This window comes from Protopterus annectens, chromosome 4.part0, assembly GCF_019279795.1.
Source record: "Protopterus annectens isolate FY-2018-M chromosome 4.part0, PAN1.0, whole genome shotgun sequence".
Classification (NCBI taxonomy): Eukaryota; Metazoa; Chordata; order Ceratodontiformes; family Protopteridae; genus Protopterus; species Protopterus annectens.
The window spans coordinates 1,325,399,950-1,325,422,608 of NC_056733.1; positions in this window are offsets into that span (position 1 = coordinate 1,325,399,950).

Sequence of the window (22,659 nt, forward strand, 5' to 3'; positions counted from 1 at the left end):
GCCAAGCTAATGTTAAGAGTATCAATAATGAGAAAACAATACTTACTAGTCTTGATATTGAAAAGGTTTTAGATTCAGTCAGATGTGACTATTTATTCAAAACTATAGACTAGTTTGATTTTCCATGTGATTATATTCAATTAATCAGAAATAGATAAGGCAAATGTCAAGACTTAACTATATTTATCTAAATCAACAGAACAAAAAAAGGTACCAGGCAAGGATGTCCAATATCACCATCTTTATTTGCAATTGCAATCAAAGTTTTGACAATAGCAATTAGACAGAGTACAAAGATTTCATGAATATAAATAGAACAATATGAATCAAAAATAATGCTTTATGTAGATGATATCATGCTGACAATTAATAAGTACATTAATAAAAGAGATATATAAAACCCTAAACTGTTTCAAATGCATCCCGACCCTATATTTTAACAATAATAAAATAAATTGCATCATACTCAGTAAGAATATTAATATGAAAAGTATTGCCAAAACACTTTAGTAAAAATATCACCAGCTCTAGAGTATATAGGAATAATTATAAAATGATCACAATGTGACAAGAGAGAAACACTATGGCAATGCAATAGACAAGATAATTAATTTAATTAGGACATGGAGAAACATTTATTTTTTTATCAAGAATGGACTGCAACTTATAAAAAGGTATTTTACTTCCAGAAATCTTATATATAATGCACACAACAGCCTTTTTACTGAATACAAATTAAATTAAAATTTTCATTAAGGTTTATCTTGAAATGCCTGTGGTACACTTAAAAACTATATTGGTTTCTAAACATAACAGTTGCTGGTTCATCCTAGTGTCAGTTGACTTCTTTAATATTCTCACTAGGGATAATATATAATTATCAACTATGGGATGGGTAAGTACAATCTAACACTAAACAGGGTAGGTTAATTCAATCAAAAGGGAAATTGTCTAGACTTAAAGTGTCCCAGAAGGGCAGATAGCTTAGTGCTTACCCATCAATCTGTGGCTGTATAAGAACAAGATCATCTTGGAAAAAGGAGGAATGAAATTAATTTATTCTGAGACATACCAACAAGCAGCAAGTATGAAACAATTATTTGTTGGTTAGATAATAACAGTTACTTAACTAAATGAAAAAAAAAACTTGCAGGTATCCTTGACTGATTTAGACAAAATGAAAATCTACCACATGCAATGGATGTTATAGAGAACAAAATGTGACTGTTAGTTTGTAGTTACTGTTAATTTAACATTTACTCACTATCGAAATCTCAATTAATTAACACAATGATTAAATGGCTCAAAAACATCATATATGCCCACATTGATTTAAAAGACATTGATAAACTTAACAGCACCATTAAATGTAATGAGCAATCTATTATTTAGTTAAAATTTAGGAAGAATGTCATATTGGAGTAGAAACAGATTTACTGGTGAAGATAATCTTAAAAGACACAAATGAAAAGAATCCTAGAAAAAAATTAATGCTGATTATTATCTAAGAAAAATGGTTAGTTAGTAGTTCAATAGATCCAAATGAAAGCAAGGGAAATATTTGACTGAAATAAAAATATACTGTGACAAAAGATGCAATACTTGAGTTAAGTCACCTATAAAATATAAACCAAATAAATGCATAATATCTGATCTGTACAAAATCATTATATCTTATAAAGACTAATAATAATTTCAAGAGGGGAAAAGAAATATTTTTGGATAACAGAAATCTGATTTTAAAATCTATTGGGAAGACTTCATGTAGTTCAATAATGGAAACTATATACCCAGAAATCTACACACAGGGCTTTTCATGCTCCAGAAAAAATAGCAAACATAAAAGATATGATAAGATAGAATGTTAGATGTGTAAATGAAAGACTGAGCTGGCTAGAATCATGTACTAACTGAACATCAGTTACTACAGGAGGTTTGAGGAAAATAAATTATTTTGCAAGGAATATAATCAGACAATATTATATTATATTATATTATATTATATTATATTATATTATATTATTTAGAGATCAGTACTTTTAATGCTTCTATTCCCCAAGGTATGATAGCAGATCATTATCACTTATTGTGGACAAGTCTGGCTGTTGCAAGGAAAGGAAAAACAAGGATATCAAAAGCAAGTCATCCTCCAATATTTTCTGAATTTGTGCAACTAATAGAATAAGTCATAAGGAAAGTTGAGATCAACCAAGATGTGAATACATATCAAGATACACGGCCAGATTCAATAAAGCCTATGTGGTACACTGACACAACGCACTATTTTGGATTCAATAAGTGGCTCTACATAGTGTGTAGAGCCACACAGAGCTACTCAAACAAGGTAAACACTGTGCCATGCAATACAGCATAAGCAGCTGAAATGCATGCTAATCAACCAATCCAAGATGGCAGAGCTATTTAACAAGCTATAAAGCAACGGTGTAGACTCAGTGCTGGTTTTTCCTGTGAATTTCAAAACTTAGGGGACTACAGCCTTAGAAAAGAGTCTAAACAGAAACAATGTTAGGGGCTGCTGTTGTTTTAATTCATATGTATGTGCCACAGGCTCAAGTCTATGATGCTGTTGCTGCTGCTAATAGACCAAGGCCAAGAAGGAGAAGAGTTTTCAGATCCCAGTTAACTTATCACAAACTGCATGATTTGGAAATTATAGAGCACTACAGGGTAGATAGAGACACACTACAGGAACTCTGCAACCTCTGTTGTCCTCAATTCAGAGCCAGGGCAAACCAAGGGGAACTCATCCCAGTGGAGACAAAGGTATGTATACCACCTAGAATTTTAGCTGCAGGTACCTTTCAGAGACCAACAGGGGACATGCTGGGGGTGTCACATTCATTGGCATCCAGGATCCTATATAATTTCCTGAATGCTATGCTCCAACATGTCCGTGACCACATCTATTTCCCCCTGTACTCCTAAGGATAGGGCCAGGAATATGCAGAAATTCTACCTTGTTGTTTGTAATTCCAAGGGAATCATCTCGAATGTGTGTGCTCATGTACTGGCATACCTCCCAACTGTATCAGATGTTCACTTTGCAGATATCTCCATAGGGTCATCTACTGGAGGATGTAGGTTATGCACTGGAACCATGGCTGATGACACCCATTAGAAATGTACACACACCTGCTGAAGAATGTCATAATGAGGCACATGCTCAAACCAGAAATATTATAGAACATGTTTCCCACTGCTGATGTTGCATTTCCAGTGCCTAGATACATCAGGTGGAGCCCCTGCAGTAAAAAACATGTACATGTACTGAAATATTGATAGTATGTACCATGGTGCACAACATTATTCTGAGAACCAGCTTCAGAAGGATCAACAAGGGGAAGGGACACACATCCCACCACCAATGGCAAGATCAACATAGACATAAACAGGTGAGGAGTCAGAGGGGGAACCAGCAGCTGCTGTGGATGAAGTCATAAGTTGGCGTGTTCAATATATCCTTGCATTGGCTAAAAGACAACACATAGCACACTCACTCACCATCTAAGGGGCTAAAACCTTCCTCCTACACACATACATATATAACATGGATGCTATCAGCCCTGAACGAAAACTGTTGTAACTGCTGTATTTACAAGGTAAGTGTTGAACCTGGAGTGTATTGTGTAATATTATGATTTGCTGGCATATCCTTGCATGTTGTTACCTGGGAGTGTAAGCAAGTAAAAGGTGGGTGATTATTACAGAAATGTGACAGCACAGTCAGTACAAACATACTGGAAAATCATTTAAAAGAGAAGTTAGAAAGTAATGATACACATTTCCGTTTTAGAATTCGCAACCCTCACGAGATCATTAACAATACTGATAGAAAAAAGTTTGATGTTATCAACTGCCTAACTTTCTAAAACCAATATAAGTCAAAGGGACACTTACCAATTCAACTTCATAAATGCAGATATATTAAGCACTAAGTCAGCTATGCACCCTGAGCATCAGAGACAAAGCGTATGTATCCCTGAATCCAAAAGATAGTAAATAGGGATATGGCACAGTTATCATCATTTGCACAGGGTGTTGGTGGGGGCAGAAAGGTAGGCTAACAGAAAAGGTCAGTGAGTGTTTGTGAGTAAGAAAGAGAAGTAGGCAGACATTCGGATAAAACAACAAATGACCACTGAGACAAAACGTGTTTTAAGCTTCATGGCTGAACCATATAACCATTGAGTGTGTGTCTGTATTGTTATTCCAGATGAAACTCATGTGTGAGTGCTGTATGAACACAGCCAAGCTTTGTGCTAGCTCTACATATTGGTATGTCAGACAGGTGTGAGCCATGCATGGTAGAAATGGCAGTTTATTGTTGTCATGCCCGAACACGAGAACTGGCTCTGCCAGGAATTACACTGGCACATCCACTCCTATGGTCAGATGTACTGCTGCTACCTGAATATGACTGATATCTGCTGGACAAGATCCTATCATGAGGATGCAGAGGACCATGAACCCATGGCCTGCCATGTCTGTGTGTGGACAGCTCAACCACTGATGGAGCAGTGGAAGTACTGGTACTGTGGGACTGTGATTGGGCATCGCAACACAGCAGATGATGTGGCAGACCTACACTGATGAGGATGCCATCACCTCCCAGCACACATTTTATTATTATTTATGTATTTATTTATGTATTTATGTATTTATTTATTTATTTGCCATTTGTTAACTGGGTTAGTCCATCTGGGGAGACATGAGGAGAAAAGATCCAACTATTCTAAACTCAAAGCAAGTAGAAAAACAGTACAAATTAAATTTAACAGTTACAAAAACAATTCAAAGCTGTATGGATTAAGTTTAACAATCACAGAAAAAGTTTGTACAAGATTAACAGACAATTTCTACAGAACATAGAGAGGATAGAGGTTATGTAGAGCAAAAGGCAGACTGAAATTGAATTACCTATACAGGTCTATAGCATAAAAGTCAGTATCCGTGTTAATAAAATGTGTATAAAATAGGCTGCTGATAGTTTGTCATTGGCCTAACAGAGGTTATACTATCTATATCTCTCTAAGAGCTATATATATATATATATATATATATATATATATATATATATATATATATATATAAAATATATACAAAAAAAGTTGCTAAAAGCTTCTCATTGGCCCAGTAGAGGTCTTTTAGTCTACAAGCCTAGGAGAGATAAGAATATAACATAAACATAGATAAGGAGGATGGAGATTAGTTTGGTTCCTGGCATGGACAGGAGCTAGAGTTTCAAGGAAATGTTTAAATTCTTTTTTGAAGCTGTTTGTATGTTTGATAGTACAAATATTAGGGGAGAAGTTGTTCCAGGCTTGGGCAACAGTGCTTTTGTACAGTAGTTTACCTCTGTTTTTGTTAAGTGTGTAAATGTCAAGAAGAGGTTAATTGGAGCTATGGAGAGTGTGAATAGGATTATAGATGGATATTAGTGGGGAGAGGGAAGGGCAAGCTGAAGGTTTATTAATTAAAGAATGAGTGAATTGCAGCTGGGATAACAGTAGTAAATGGGGGAATTCAAGCCACTGCAGTGGTTTAAGAGCAAGGCAGTAGTGAGATTTTTTTAGTTTGGTTGCTGGTAAATCTAGCAATTTTGTTATATGTTAGTTCAAGCTTTGTGATTAAGGTGGATTGTAGATGTGTAAGAATAGGAGAGGCATTGAGAAGACAGGGAAGGAGGAATGCCTGTGACAGAGTGGGTTTGGAGTCAGAAGATAAGAATTTTCTGTTTTGATAGAGTAGTCCCAGTTTTTGATGTGTCTTTTTAATGCATTGTTGAATAAGGAGGGCACATTTTATTGGTCATCAATTGTGGTACCTAGAAGCTAAGTGTGTGATTCAGCTTTGATGATAAAGGTAGATGGAAAACTAGAGAATACTGGAGGTGGAGAGGTTGAGATCAGATAGTGTGGTTAGTAGTTTAGAGTGAGATACAGTATAAAAAGGTGTTTGAGAGATCAAGGAATAGACAGGAAACCAGTTGTTTTTTGTCTCTAGCTTCCACAACTATATGAGTGAAAGAAAGAAAGACTTGTGGCAGTACTGTGATTTGCCCTAAAAACATGTTGAGTGTAGAAGAAAAGGTTATCCTGAATTAGGTATTTGAGAACCTGTTTGTGTATGCATTTCTGAGGATTTTTAAGAGTAGTGAAAGAATAGCTATGGGTCTAAAATTAGAGGGATCAGTGGAGCAGCCCCCTTTGTGAAGTGTAGAAAGATTTCCATACATCAGTAGATTCTCAGATTGATCTGTTTACAAGTATAGAGATAGGGCGGCACAGTGGTGCAGCAGTTAATGCTGTCACCTCACAGCAAGAGGTTCTCCAGTTTGATTCTCAGCTGGGGTGCCTTCTGTGTGGAGTTTGCATGTTCTCCCTGCGTTCGCGTGGGTTTCCTCCGGGTACTCCGGTTTCCTCCCACATTCTAAAGACATGCTTCTAGAGCATTTCTCCCCAGGCCTCCGCTGAAAACAGGATCTGTCAAACCTAGTCGGACTTTCCCGGTCAACAAATGTTAAATAAAAAAATAAAATAAAATAAAGGGTATGGTATAGAGTCTTCTGCAAGTTTAAGAAATATTTGAAATAGGTTCTTAGTAGAGGGGTAACATAGTTTGAGCTTAAGCAGAAGATATTTTATATAAGCAGAAGGGACTGGTTCAAGAGAAAAGAGGTGGTGAGTAGTAGTGGAAGAGGTGGGGGCAGGATTGTTATTTTGGTAAGTGTGAGTTAGTTTTTGGATAGATTTAATGAAGTGAGTGTTTAGTTGTGTGGCAGCTTCTTGCAAAGTGTTATTTGGGCAGGGGCTGGGTGTTATAAGACTCACAGGGTGGAGGATTTCATTGATGTTGTGCCAGACATTTTTTGGGTTACAGTAGTGGGTAGATTGAGCCACATAGTCAATTTTTTTATCTTTATTTATTTGCTTTTTGGTGAGGTTTCTTAGCTCTTTGTATTTTTGGAGTAGCAAAGAGGATTTAGTTTTTAGCCATTGTTTATAGATACTATCTCTTTTTTGCATAAGGGATTTAATGTCTTTTGTAAGCCAAGGGGCATGGTTACCTCTTATCCTAATTTTTCTTAGCAGTGCTAGGGATTTCAGGATTCTAAGGAAAATTTGGTTAAATTCTAACACTGCATCATTGAGGGGAAGGTCTTGGAGGTCGGACCAATTTAGTGATGGAAATCTATTGTTAAATGTTTCAACATTAAAACTGGAGAGTTTGTGTCAGTCTCTGAATAAATGAGTTCTGGGAAGTTGGAGGGAGTGTCTTTGTACATGGATGGAGGAGGTGGTCACTTACATAGTCCAACAGGGTGGCAGCGTTATGGTAGAGGTCAGGATCGGAGGTAAGGATCCAGTCTAGGATGGAGCCAGTATCAGTGTTTTTATTTATGTGAGTGGGTGTTGTGATTAGTTGATTAAAGCCATGGAGGTTAATACTAAGGTCTGGGGAATAGGTAGTCTGCATTTTCCAATCAATGTTTACATCATCAAGGATGACTGTTTCATACTGTGTATTGTTTGAGATCCAAGATAATTTATGTTACAAAATTGGGATATCATTACCAGGTAGAATATAAATGACTACTATAGCAATGTTTTATGGGGGTTTATGTGACAGCTGAGAATTAATATCTCAACTGGGTGGAAGTCTGGGGGAGATGTTGGCAGAGAGGAGAGGGTGAGTTGCTTGGAATAAAGAATTGCAACTCCACCTCCTTTTTTTGAGATTCATTCTTGCCAGTAGATGTTGTAACCAGTGGGTAAGATTTCTTTGTTGGAGATGTGAGGTTTTAGCCATGTTTCAGACAAGGCTAAGATATGAGGGGAGTATTGAGATAGCCATAAATGGACTTTGGAGCCACGAATGGACCAGACCAGAATGCGTAAGCACAAAAAACAACAATCTCTTTTTACTACTAAACCAAGTTGGTATTTAAACACACTAGCAATTGAAGACATAGCTAAATTCAAATAAAAACATGAGGACAGGCAAATCACACAGAAACTGTTTAATCGTGAGTGCTTTTGTTCATAAACTTCAAATGAGGTCTGATGAAGTTCATTTGAAGTTTATGAATGAAAGCGCTCACAATTAAACAGTTTCTCTGTGACTTGTCTGTCCTCACATTTTTATTTGGTATTTAAACACCCTTAGTTTTAGCTAGAGGTCTGTATATATAAAAAGTAGCCAATTAATAGGTAGAAGTTAGAACATTTCTTAATTTATGAGAAGAAAAATAAATAAAAACAGGGGGTCACACATGACATCACAAACACCACATGCTCCAATGTATCATTAATCTGCTCCATTGAATCAACAGCATGGTGCATGATAAGCTTATGCTTATCAACCCATACCACATTTACAATCAAAACTATTTCTCTGAAGCACCTATGGAAACATGCCTGTGTTTCCATGATGGCCCTAAACATATGCCGAGTAGCATGGGAGGAGACATCTGAATCAAGTGGAGGATGGAGAGCAGGCCTCCTCCTGGGACATAATTGCTGTCCCTGAGGCAGTAGCACCAATGTCAAGGACATGCTGTTCTACACGTTTCTGAGAGCTGTCTGGATACCAGACAGTGGACAGGAACTCTTAAGTTGCTGTTTGTGGTGGCTTTGTAGCAGGCCACCCCAGTACCCATCTGACTGATTTATTTATTTATTTGACATTTGTTTATTGGGAAAGTCCAATGGGCCTAACAGAACCCATTTTCAGTGGAGGACCAGGAAGAAAAGGTCCAAAATGTATGAATTACAATAGATACAAAAGTTACAAAAGTTACACAATTTACAAAAGGTACAAAATGGCATTTAATTTTAGCAGACCAACATATACAGTATTACAAACAATATATACAGTTTTACAAATCATGATTGTAGAGAAAATAAAACATTAAACTTGAAAGAAAGTGAATATAAATATATAAACAGCATTACAGATCTGGATTGCAAGGGGAAAATAAGAAAGTTACAAGTGCAGGAAAATTCCTAAAAAAAAAAAATGCCTAAGGAGCATGGAATGGGTGTGTAAATTCATAAAGAGGTTTTATTAGAGAGAATTCTATAGGATAAGATAGGAAGTAAAAAAGAAAGAGAGACCGAATAGTATAGAGAAACTGGAAGGAGAGAGTAAAGACAAGAAGGAGAAGATAGTGTGTATGGTTGAAGAGGTAGGTGACTTATTTAGCATGTAGCTTGTCAACCTGGGTTGATCATGGGCCAATGCAGCTTTTCTTCTCCATGCAGATGAGATCATGTCAATGGCCCTACTGCGTTCACATCTGCAACTATCTGCTGCCAAATTTGCATTTTGCCTGACATATCTCCATGTCCCTTCTCAAGCAGAAATGCACCATGTCACCTAAAAGCTTCCACAATGACCTGATTCTCAGGTTTACTGAAGGGTAGTTTTCTGTTATTGAAATGCCTGGTATCATAGTCCTAGGTGTCCTAAAGAACAACAGAATGATAATACACATAAGTATCACATAACTACAAAATAACTGTTCCCAGATAAAATAGAAAAGGTAACATTTCAACATTACCCACTGGAGAAACATAAAATATGAACAACAGGCTGGATGCAAAACAAGGGAGAGTAACATAGCAATATTCTTGTTTGTGCCATAACAAAAATGCAGCTTTGCTCCCCCAGTCCCAAAAGAACAGGCAAATGGCACAGTTTGCTAATAAACCCATCAGCGAAATGCTAAAAGATCTAGCAAATAAAATCATCTCAAAACATGTCTACAGGTTTGACTCAGAATATTTTTAAGGTATTGCCAATCATGTATACCTACAAAATGCCCTGACAAACATGCCCATTCCATCAGTACACTTGTAAGTAATGCATATAGATAAAACTCTAGCTTTTGCTAATCAAAAAGTATGTATAAATATGAAACAGATTTTTCTTAATGACATTTGGCATATGCAGCATATAGCTGAAAAATGCAAGGATACCTTTTCAAGTTCAATAATCTTCTGTGCAGATATATCCCAAAGTAATAGGCTCTTTTCTGTGTTCTCCACATAAACAAATCTCAACTTCAGGTTCCCTAGCTACACTATTGCCTTTTTATTGTGTAGATTCAGGGCTGTCAGCAAGGTGAAGATACAAATCAGGTGTGACCACATTAGAATTGCTGAATCCCTAATACTTGGGTCTGTGTAGGAAGTGTAAACACAGTGCAGGCACACCCTCAGTGTTTGTTTTTAATGGATTGCAACTGTGAATGATTACTGGTAGGGAGAATGAAAATACAAGAGCAATGCAGACTGCCCTACATCCAGTGGGTGATTCAGGTTATACTTACAAAAGTGTTAGAAGTAATTTTGTCAAGGTTTTAAATGTAAGTAAGCGGCAAAAAATTCACAGGTTCTGTTCATTAACATCCAGCCCCCCCTTCATTTGTTTGCAACTGTATATTATATTATTGCCATTTAATATTCTCACACATTGTAAGGACAATGATATAGAATGGCTTACAGACTGCATGTCTCAGATTACTGGTCAGATAAGACATGAATGTGCAACAAACACAGAGAGATAAGACAGTTATATATTTGAAAGCAATACTAATAAATGGTTGTGTGATCACTCAGTGCACTACATCCAAAATTAATACATGTACAAATAACTGTTATATGGTTTCTCCCTTTTTTTTAATTTCTCTAACTCTTTTGGGTTTCTAATACCATGATGGGAATGGATCCCATTCCTATGTCAAAGTATGATAAAAGTTCATGAAATTAGTGTTGTCTCAGTCTTTGATGTCAGTCAGAAGTGCTCTTCTTAGCACCTACAATGACCCAGTAATGACTCCTTCTAAAATTTGCATGGGGTTACATGGATTGGAAACATTTCTAAATATGATTGTAGATTCTTTTTTATAAGACCCGTTGCTATTACTACTGTTGGAACTGTCTGGGTATCTTTCTTCCACATTGCTCTCATTTCTGCCTGCAGCTCCTGATATTTTACAACTTTGTGATTCTGTGTACGCAAGACACTGTAGTCACTGGGTGTGGTAATTTCAATGATCAATGCTATTTTTTTTTCTTTTCTTGGACAACTATATCCAGCTTTCTTGGATCTATCTTTTGAACTATCAGTAATGGATGATCCCATGTGGTATAAACTCCATTATTTTCTATGATGATTTGTGGCTCAGGTTTTGAGTGTTTTTCACCCACTTCAATACCATAATGTTTGCACAATCCCCAGTGCGTCTTGACACATTATTATGGCTTTCAGTATGCAGTCCTTCGGCCATTAGTATGTCACAGCCAGCAACAAGTTGTGCAACTGTTTCCAATTTGGTTTTACAAGACCTACATTTGTCTGTTTCTCCCACATGTTCAATGGACTTTCTAAACCAGCATGTCTGTAGCCCACTGTCTTGGGCTGCCAATATTAACCTTTCATCTCTTGGTTAGAATTCACCTCTCTTTGACAATTCTTGTGTTCATTTCTGATCAACATGAGGTTCTTCTAGAAGTTTCAGTACTTGCAACTATATTTATGCATTTTCCACATTTCTTGCCTTCTCATCTGGTCCTTCACCTTATATTGCTTCTTTTGTTTTTTGGCATATCCGTTTGCTGCCTGATTTTTATCCACTTCTGGTTTGATTTTTATTCCTGCTTGACGCCAATATGCTTCTGCTAGATTAAGCAGAGAAGTCATCTTAGATTTATTCTCCTCATGTTTGGGTCTTGTGAGGTCAGCAGATATGTGTGGAGTCCCATAATTGCAGATCTGTACATGTAATCAATTTCAAGGAAGCCCATCCCTCCTTTGGAACAGGGAATATATAATCTTGGTATACACTGACTTTTATAGGTCATTTTGGTGAGCATGAAGCATCCTTCTTGTTTTAATATCTAATCTATCCAACACATTTTGGGGCTAATCACTCCAAAACTGTAAGTTAAGACAGGAAGAGCAAATTGGTTTATAGCTTGGATTTTCTTCCTACATGTCAACTCTGTTTTCAGTATTCTTTACTAAGTTTTATTCACATTTGATTATGTTTTTTCCTGATGCTTCAACAATTCCCAAATATTTATACACTCCCTCTTGCTCAAGTTCTTTTATATCACATTCTTGTCCCAAACTGATGTTTTCCTGGTGCTGCAGTTTTCCTGCGTTAAAGGTTGCTTTTGCACATTTATCAAAGCCAAATGACATTCTTATATCATCTGAAAAAATTTTGACAACCTGCAGCTGTGCTTTCAGTTCCTCACCTGATGAGCCATACAGTTTTAAATCATTGATAAAGAGAAGATGAGAAGTCTTCATACTTCGTTGTTTTCTGGAAGACAAATTATAGCCACGGCCTAAGATGTCAAGTAAGCAGCTTAATGGGTTAAGGGCAAGGCAGAATAGCAAGGGTTTCAGAGAGTCACCCTGGAATATCCCCCTTTGAAATTTTTATCCTTAGGATAATAATTTGTCCTTTGTCATGGCTTAATTACAAAGTGGTCTGCCATTGTTTCATGGTCACTGTAATGTAGTTGATCAGTGTAGGGTGTATCTTATACATTTTTAAGCACTCTTTTATCCATGAATGTTGGATACTATTAAATGCTTTTTGTAATCATTCCATGCATATTTAGATTCTTCCGCTTTTTACAGTTCTCCACTATGACTTTATTTAACAACAAATGATCCTTTGTTCCATACTACTTTCTTTTATCGCCCCTTTGTTTATTCTCCTGCCATAACTGAGTTTTAATCTAAATAACTATAAACTCTTTCGGCATCAATTCCCATGTATAGTTTATATGTTGTCGGAAGGCAAGTTATTGGTCTATAATTTTTAGGGTAACTTGCAGGTTCACTCTTAAGTAGGAGCATTGTTTTATCTGTTGTTAGCCAAGTTGGTGTCTGTTTGGGGTGCACATATAAATAGTTTTTACTCATGGCTAAATCTTCATGCAGAGATGTTAATACTTTTAACCAAAAGCCAGGTACTGCATCTGGGCCTGGGGCTTTCCAATTAGAGGCTTTTCTTAACTTTGTTTCAATCTCTCTGGTGTTACATCATCCTATTTCATATCTTGCACCTTTAAACTTCTTTTTTTTTCTTTTACTTTTTTAAACATTTAGCATCTTTGTTATGTTCCACTGGATCTTCATAGATGCTTCTCCAAAACGCATCCATTTCTTTTTTTTTGACTGTCTTTCAGTTCCTTTTACCTTGTTTCCCAGTTCTCTATAAAACTTTCTTGGGTCGTCAGTAAGTTGCTTATTTTGTACTTTTTCTTTATATTTATTTGTGTATCTTCTAAGTTTTTCCACCTGTGCTGAAATTTTTAATTTATTTGTGATAGTGCATGGTAAATCCTGGTCTGTTCTAATACTGCACATTGCTTTAATCACATCTATCTTTCTTAGTATTTTTGTTGATCTATTCCCTCTTCTATAATCTTGTAACAGTGACACTTCTTGTCTTAATTGCTTTATAGTTTTCTCTATTCGATATTTCCATGATGGTATTTGATTTCTCCCAGTCCTTTCCCTCACTACCCTGTGTTCTTGTGGTTGTACTTTATCATTTATTAATTTAGCTGCAAAGTAATATATCCTGTTTACTTCTGCTATATCGCATGGATCTCTATGGACAGTCCTAATTACTGTGTTCATTTATTTTATTAGACTTCTGACTTTTGGGGTTTTATTAACCTTCTGCAGTCTATCCTTTCATTGAACTTAATATATTTATCTACATTTATTAAATCTAGCAACTCTTCTCTTAGCTCATTTTCTTCCAAACTAAGGGCACATCCCTTGTTTTCCAATTCCTGTGAACATTCTATAGAAAGTTCTATAGCATCTTCCTGTGGCACTTTCTCTTCAGTTTCATCCTGTACCATATGTTATATGTGAACTCACTGGCCTATCACTCCTCAACCTTGACTGCATCAGAGTTTCCACAGTTTCTTGTTTCTTCCCTTGCTGTCTAACTTCAAGCGGACATTTATACCGGTTTCCTGTGGAAGGCTCCAAAATATCATGATATGGCACCTGATCTATTGCTTCCTGTTCCACTGGTTTCCCCTTAATTTGGATATCAATTGCTCTATCCTGTTGTGGTGCTTTCTGCATTAGATTTTCTATGCTGAATCCTTCACTTTGCAGATGCTCCATAACCTCAATTTCTATTTAACTTCTTCAGTACTAATCTCCTTTACTACTTTTCCTCTTTGTCTTTTTATTTTTTGTATTGTAAAGTTTTCCATATCCGGATTCCTTTGCCTATATTTCTCTTCAAATATCTTTGCTGCTACTCTTTTTATATTGGTTAGTCTGGCTTTCTCCTTTGCATAAGTATTACACCATATTAAATCTATTTTTCTTTCCCATGTCCATATTTCTTCTCCAGATGTCTCCTGATCTTCCTGTTTCTCCTTACTTTGAGGAGTCACTACATCGTGCTGTGATGTAATCTGCGTTAGACCTATTACATTAAATCCTTCACTTCGCAGGCAATCCATAACTTCAAGTTCTATTTTTTTAACTTCTGTTTTATTAATCTTCTTTTCTACATTCCATCTTTGTGATATTATTTTTTTTATTGTAAAATTTTCCATATCTGGATGCCTTTGCCTGTATTTCTCTTTGAATATCTTTGGGTCTGCTTTCTTTATACTGATTAATTTGGCTTTCTCCTTTGCATAAATATTGCACCATATCAAATCTCTGTTTCTTTCCCATGTCCATATTTCTTTTTTATACTTTTCAAAAATATCTAGGTTTTGTTGTTTACATCTTCGCACTTCCTCAGATGCTTCTTTTCCAAACAGATCAACGTTTTTTGATCTATATGCGTTTTTTTTAAAAACCTGTTGTATTAATGAATGCAATTTTTCATTTGAAGCTTCTGACAGTTTTTCCTGTGGAAGTATTTTTCTTTCCTCTAATTTCTCTCTTAATCATTTTGTATATCCTGTGTCTGGAATGTATGGGCTTTTTGCATAATAGTAAAAATACATAATTTCTTTCTTATCCTCAGTAGTCCACTCTATCATCTTTATGGTTGGCCTATCAGTTTTTGTAATTTTTGTGGACTGCTACTTCCTTCTACAACAGGTGGGCCATCCCATACATGGTTTCATAGTATTGTAGATGGTGTTGCAGTTGGTTGCATGCAGAATGATTTCAGTTCCCTGGTGCAAAACTGTCTGTGTGGCAAAGAGAGATAAAGCACCCTTTCTGTCTTCTGAAGGTTCACTGGAGTGAGAGTTCAAATCCAGACCTATGTAGAAATATTTAATGTGTACTAACATTTTGTAGTGTTTATGTCATAGATTGCTTTTCCTCAATTCAACTACTTTTCCCCCTGTTTTTGGCCAGTGTTTGCACAGTGTTCAGCTTAGCTCAAACAAGGGAAATAGAGAAAAATGAATGCCAAGTTTCACTGTGCTAATCTCATTTTCATGAAAATTAGCAGTGTGCATACCCAGACTAGTGGTCCATCCAGGAAGTAGACAGAACAGCTTCAGAAAGGGTGTCTGTAAAAGGACAATGGTCAAAAACAATGTTGCAATTTTTGCTTTCCATTGTGCAACTTCACTTAGCGGCATTCCATGGCAGTTAGCAAGGTTCCCCGACACCTACAGACAGGACTTAAACAGCCAATAATTTAAAATGGATGCATTCAGTTAATTCTGTTGGACACTGTGCAAACAAGCTGAGTGATGTTGTGCAGTGGTTAACACAGAGAACTTAAAAATGAGTAGAAAATTATGGAAATGTCATATAACTAGTCCTGTGGCAGCAGCTGTAAATGTAGGGCTGGAATACAGATGGTCCTGATGTACGGCCTATTTTTACTGTTGTGACAGTGCAGTTTATAGCAATGAACTGAAAAATAAGCAAGTGTTATTTCAACATTTTTGTAGCAACAGGTATAAATGTAGGCTACCATACACATGGTCCTGGGTTATAATACAAGATATTCCATAGATTTTTACTGTTGCTCCACTTCCCATTATTTTCACTCTCACTTATAACACTTTAGATAGTAGAGCTGATATGAATTATATGTATGAGGATGTTGTTGTTGACACCCTTATTGTGTTTTCAGATGTATGACTAAGGGTAAATTGTCTACTATATTTCTATAGGTTTAATGCTGCTATCTGGACATGCATGCCCTTCTCAATTAGATAACAAACATACACAACTTGATCAGTATGCAAGAATCTTGTCACGTCACACACATACATGTGCAACAACTAAAACTGATACCTGTATTTATGAAGGATTCCTGAGTATTTCTGAGCAGCACTTCTTCTGTGGCAAAGATGAAAAATCAACACTGTGGAAGAAAATGATTTGTCCCTTATGCCTAGGTTTGATTCCCACACTGTAAAAAATCAATGTTATCAGTGTATAAAGGCAAAAACAAATGTGTCAGGCCATGACATGTATACCCCCAGTGCATGTCTGCAAACTTAACTCACCTAACAGTTACCTCCAAATTTCCAGTATATATTTTCAAGTTACATCACCAGACACCCCTCAAACTAAAGTCAAGTATAAGATTAACCTTCCAGTTTCAAATATTTATTTCCTTCATTGTTGGCACTGCTGCACTCTGCTTAACATCACACAAATGTGTTTGTCATCATTGCTCTGGTTTGCATACTACCAGTAAATGCGATAACTGGAATTGGCAGAAAGCATCAGTTGCCATTTCTCTAGTTCAGGTGTTAGACATGTCTGGCATTAGAGGGGAAGGTGCCTAGTTTAGAAGACAGAGGTGGGGTGTCCAGGAGTCCAGGATATTTAATGGACCCCTGTAAAGCCCCACAGCCAAAGGCTTCTGCAGGGGGACTATTCTGTTTCCCAGTACAAGTCTGAGACTTGGAATAGTTTGGCTCAGGCTGTATCCAGTGTTACTGAAATCCCACTCACTGGACAGGAGAGTAGGCATCATTTTAATGACCTATACAGGCATAAAACGGATAGCCTCAACCATTGTCTGATTGAATTTGAGACTATGGACATTCCACAGCTGTGTAAATATGATAATACGAGAGTACAAGACTAGTATGCATAATGCTCATCTGTTTTTTTCTATTTCCCCAGCAAATGCAGAATGTGCATTCAATAGACAGGTTCATGTTGCTTGAATGGATAGACTGAGGGAAGTAAGTGGTATGTATGCAGCACAAGATAAGCATTATTGTAGCTTTAAAAGCTAAACATAGATTTTGGGTTTATATACAGATGTAGCAAATTGACCATGCATATCCCAATGTACAAGCAAGTATGCATGCATTACTCTGTGGCACAAACCAACTTTAGGAGTCAAATATTAGACTGTAGTCAGTGGTTGCGGGTCAAATACCACAAATCATAACTATACAGTAATGCATTTCTTTAATAATATCTACATTAAAATATACTCTATACAAGTGGCACAAATACCCTGCTGTTAGATGTAATCTGTATAATTGGAACACACATATGTATAATATATGAACATTTCAAGGAGTACTGTCAGCAATCTTTAGTTATAGTGAGTACTTGTCAGGACATATACTTAAATGTTACACTTCAGATAAAATAGTTGTATAATTGTGTTAATACATTGTATGCCACATATGATGGCACTAATTGTATTTCTTTTATCTCTCACCCCAACCCTTATCTCTCTTTTTTATTTTCCATTATGTGCCATCAAAATGTCTCCATATCATCCATGTGTACCACATCACTATATGCTACACAGCACAGTGAGGTAGGCCAGCCCCAGGGGATCAGCCTGTGCCCACTCCACCAGCTCCAGCACTGATACCCATCACATCTGGAACCCAACCTGGCAGCACTGCTTTTGCTGCCCTGCACTCCCTGCACTTTCAGGTAATACTACTCCAACAGCTGTTGCAGTGCTAACCTCTGGAAGCAGTGGCAGAGGTGCGGATTTCATCACATGCCGGCAGATGCCAGGGCTGGTGCATATGGTCATACACCACACCATTGGTGTACACCTATACCGGATGGAGAGACTGCTGTCCCTCATGGTATGCAGGAGGAGAGGACAGCAAGCATTCCAGTTGCCAGTGGAGTATGGGGACAGTGGTGACAGTCCAGTGGGTGAGGACTCAATTCTCACTGTCTTTAAGCTTGATGAGCATGGGCATTTGTTGTCCTCTCCCTCACCCCACTCATGGTGTCCCCCAACCTTTTTTGTCCCTCACCATTCCTGTCTCTTGTCTTGTTTGTTTGGATTTGCTTCCTCACCTACTCAACCTACCTGACCCAGACATACCTACGTCCCTTACTCAGCATTCCTGTCTTACTGAATTGAAAAAAAAATGAAAATCTGTCTCACAAAAAAAAAAAATATTGCATTTCGCACATGTCTTCTTGGCACACTTGATTCAGTCCAAATGGCTAAAAAACATGATTACATTATCACCCCTCTTTCTGGAGGTGACAGTAGAAATACAGCTAACATTCTGCATATATTATCAGTTTTTACTGTTGAAGAAATGAATAGCTATGGTTCTTTTATACCTTCCTCCTGCACATTCCTGTATTGCTTTTTTTTGTTCTTCCCCCTGCTTGCTCCCCATTTCACCACTTTCCTATCTAACCTATTTTAACACCTACAATATGGTCAACAACAAAATCCTACACAACAAATAATCACCAGAAAAAGCAATGGATCCCTTCACTTTTTGGCCTCTATGTTTGTGTGGAGTTTGACAATGTGCACCAATGACAAACTATGGTGAGCGTCTCTACAATAATGTGGTTAACTCCACACAATGCTGTTTAACCTCACTGCACTACATCAACACACACACAATAACATATGCTGAATGTACTATAATGAATAATATCATTGCATTATTGCCATGTATTTAAAAGAATTACATTCACCTCAATTTGAACCCAATATCATCTGGACTCAAAAGAACTGTGTCAATGCATTTTCACGCGCTGCTATGGACTCAGCTAAGGAGAGGTCTGTTTCCTAGATGCAATACTAACTCTCAGACTTTTAGCAATGTGGATCACATTTACACACTGCTTAACTATGTGCAAACAGGTGAAGTAATGGAAATGTGTATCTCACATGCGCAAACACCTTGCCAAACATTGCGCAAACCTACTGCTTGCCACTGCATTATGAAAAATCACTATTAGCATGTATTACTGCTCTTTACTGTCCATTTACTCTTTATGACATGAAACTACATGTGGAAACATAACAAACTGAAAGCCCTATCTAAACATATGTCACATGATATCCCCAATACCTATGCAAACATTGCCTTAAATCAATGGGAAAATCAGTTTATGTATAATGGGTCAGTAATATATGCTTTTAAGGTACACTTCTTTAAGCATTTTTCAGATGATGTGTTTATCATCTGTTAAGGTACCGAGGGAAACATTTTACGGAATTTGTTGATTACCTTAAACATACCACAGATTTCCTAAAACTAAAATTGCAATTTTCAGATAAAATTTGTTTTTTAGATGTCAAGTTAGAGAAGAAAGTTAACGATATTTGTACAAGCAGTCATGGAAAAGAGGTCCAAGCAAATAGATATTTACATAAAACAGGCATGCATGCAGGACATATATTTAATGGCATAGTGAAGAGCCAACTCATAAGAGCTAGTAGATTGAATACAGATGATAATAAGTGTATTGAACAGATGCAACTTATGTCACAGGAATTTAGAAATACAAGATACGGGGATGAATTTTTAAATAGGCAGATGCAAGAAGTAATGAAGGAAAGACAAGGAAGAGCAAAGCCATACTTTTCCCAAGGTGACCATTGACAAGTTAACGGGATGACAATGGGAGGTCATAATATCAATACTCATAAAGATAGAGATATATAGTATGTAACAACTTACAATAGGAAAACTGCTGGAGTAAAGAAAATTATATCGAGTAACGGGGAAATTTTAGAAGCGATGCCAGAATTAGTAAGGATTGTAGAAAATAAACCAATATTTATGTATAGAAATTGTGATGATTTGAAGAAAAGATTATATTATAAGGATATGAAATTTAGTGTTATGTCCTTAATGAGTAAAAGACCAGGGACAGTTATGTGTCATAATTGTTGTTCATGTAAATATATTATGACAAGTGATGAATTTATACAACTGAAAACAGGTAGAAAGTTTACATTTAAAAGTGTTGCCACATGCAACTACATGCTGACAGTGTTCAGCTTTTTATGTAGGCAAATCATCTAGAAAGCTGAAAGATCGCATTATTGAACATCAGTCTGATATTAAAGGAAATATCGTTTCCAATGCTTTGGCGAAACATATAGCTGAGTATGGACTTGAACATAATTTTTGATTTAGGGTGATAGATAATATCCATAAAAATATGAGGGGTGGGGATATGAATAGCAAACTTGAAATGAGTGACTATAGTTGGTGTGACGGATCCACACAGTTTACCTGATTTTTGATGCCCTAAGCCATTGAACTGCTGTGTGTTTGTAGGTGTGCTTGATGTTAGATTGATATGCTGTTAATTGAATAAATACATGATATGCTGCTTAATATTATAAATCTAAAAGAATTATGCTTCAAAGGCAAGCCTTGCACACTGATGCTGGCATAACTGAACTTTAGTTAACCTTTGGAGTTGTTTGCCAGTTTAAAAGTTGTTTACCAGACAGAGGGGGATTTCAAAGAGGAACTATACCACAGGTGTGTGGGCAAACGGCTTTCTAAAAGGAGGAAGTAATGTATAAAACTAGACATTACGGGGCTTGTTGACAACTCAGGAAATGATTTGTAATGTTTTAAAAACAGTTCATTAGCTCATGAATAAACTGGTGATCTAAATATCATCAGCTGAATGATTACCTAATGGCCTAGGTGTAATCAATTGAACCTATTGACCCTATGGCATGCTCAAACCTATAAAAGGCTCAGAGGTTGGTAATAGACTGGAACTCATCATCATCCGGATTTGATTGAAGCAAGAGCCTGAACTGAGCATACAGCATTGCCTGCCAGTGTCGGCCCTGTCTTGACTGAACAGATAGCTGTACTGAATAGGTTTGGAGTCCCCTATCAGTGGCAAAGATGATTTTCTTTTGCATATGCTTGTAAGTACATGATTTAACAGTTTTATAATTGTTAATGTGATAGGTCATAGGTTAGGTTTTGCATAAGTACATGATTTAACAGTTTTATAATTGTTAATGTGATAGGTCATAGGTTAGGTTTTGCATGTGATAGGTTTTTTTGCATATTGACTAGTCAATTGCTTTTTTTGTTACAAACCTTAATTGTTAAAAGCTAACAATAAAATTGCTGAAGTTTGAGCCTTGGTCTCTTGTGTCATCTCTAATACTGTATTAACCACAGAATTTAGTAACCTGACCAGAACAGCTGGCGTAGTCGGCAGGATCTGTGGTTTGCAGTAGATATGTCACAACAGCCAATGTTTTTCCATTTAAGCACCTAGGTGTAGGGTTAAATAAGAAACAATCTGTAGATGCCAAAAGTAAGGGAGGGGCAAATGTTGAATTTCCAGCATTGTTTGGGAAATGGGACCCCCTTGCTAGGGCATTGAGTCAGGTTTCACCTCCACCTTCCCCTAAGTCCTCACCAGTAAACCCAGTAGACCCTGAGGAGCTGGCAAAGGCCTTATCAGGTTTAAAATTGGAGGATAAGGGAAAGAAGGTGAAAGAGGGAGTGGGAGCAGCTGGATGGCTGTTCTTTGAAGCAATACAGGAGTCCCTCTTGGCTTGGTTTCTTCGGGTCTGGGATACAGGGGGAGAAGCGGTGTCACTGAGTGATGAAGAGATGCACCAGTGTGCCTGTTTAGTATTTCACCCCCGGCTGAAGCAGAAAGGAAGAGAATCAGATCTTTCAGGAAAACAAACCCCTGCAAAAAGCCCAAACAGAAGTACCACTGAAGGGAAGAAAGGGTGGAATCAGTTGTATCCTGACATCCCCACTGATGAGGAGCTAGCACAATGGCAGAGGGGAGAGTTTACTGATGAAAGAGATTGGGGAGAGAAGGGGTGGAGAACCCCAATGGAAAAAATGGAAGCAAATTGACTAGAAGGCGGGTCCCCAGTAGCTAGAGGCACAGTTAGAGCCATTACACCTGGGGACCGACACCCCTACGTGCCTCTTACCATTTTTTGGAGGGGGGGACCACAACACGTAATGGCTTTAGTAGATACTGGATCAGAAATAACTATTTTTGCAGGCAACCCCCGTAAATTCCGTGGACAGTCTGTGGAGATTGATGGATATGGGGGGGCAAAGACGATAGGTGTCAAAACCAAAGTAAGAATAGCCTTTGGGGATGGTATTCCTAGTGCCATTGTAGCAGTGATAGCTCCTGTACCAGAACACATTTTAGGAATAGATGTTCTAAAGGGTAGGACCTTAGAAACTACAGTAGGGCCATTTAGATTTGGAGTACGGCACTGTTCAGTCAATGCAGTCAAGACATGACTGTTTCACATTGGTATGATATTTTTATGTGGTCACCAAAGGCTTCTGCCTGGTTTAACTTGCTTTTACACCCTTTATTGCTGACCACAATAGTTTCAGTGTTGTTCTGCTTAATTTCCTGCTGCATTTATTGTAAGGT